This window comes from Octodon degus, unplaced genomic scaffold (assembly GCF_000260255.1).
Source record: "Octodon degus isolate 3935 unplaced genomic scaffold, OctDeg1.0 scaffold00146, whole genome shotgun sequence".
Classification (NCBI taxonomy): domain Eukaryota; kingdom Metazoa; phylum Chordata; class Mammalia; order Rodentia; family Octodontidae; genus Octodon; species Octodon degus.
In genome coordinates, this window is record NW_004524722.1 from 2,978,706 (window position 1) to 2,979,265 (window position 560).

The following is a 560-nucleotide window of genomic DNA, read 5'->3' on the forward strand; positions in this document are numbered from 1 at the left end:
CCCTTGAGAAGAACATAATGTTAAGAAAAGTCAGACACACAAGCTCAAATGCTGCATGGTTTCTCCAATATGAGAAACACAAAGACCGAAGTAGAAGAGAGATAAGTAGGGAGTCAAGAGTTAAAATACTTTCTCAAATTACTAATTCCATTGTTTTAAAAGTCAAGACACATGCTAGTTGGTTTCATTTATACTACTAGTTTATCTTAGTTCACTGAGAGATTTGTGTTATCAGTTTCTTTTTTGTAAGAATCTTTTTGGGTTATGTCTTATACTGAGTACATTAAAGATAATTATACAGTGTAATAACTACTATTCTCTTATTAACTATTAAATTTTATTTTTCTTTTAAGAAAAGCATTTTTTAAAAGATGCTGGGGCTAGGAATTTAGCTCAGTGTAAGAATGCTTGCCTAGCAAGCTGGAAGCCCTGGGTCCTAGCACCAAAACCAAAAAATAAACCTTGACCAACTAAAAAACAGAAAAAGGCAAAAGCAAACAAACAAAAAGCTGGTTAAAGAAGAAATCGAGGGTTGGTGAGATGGCTCAGTGGTCTAAGGC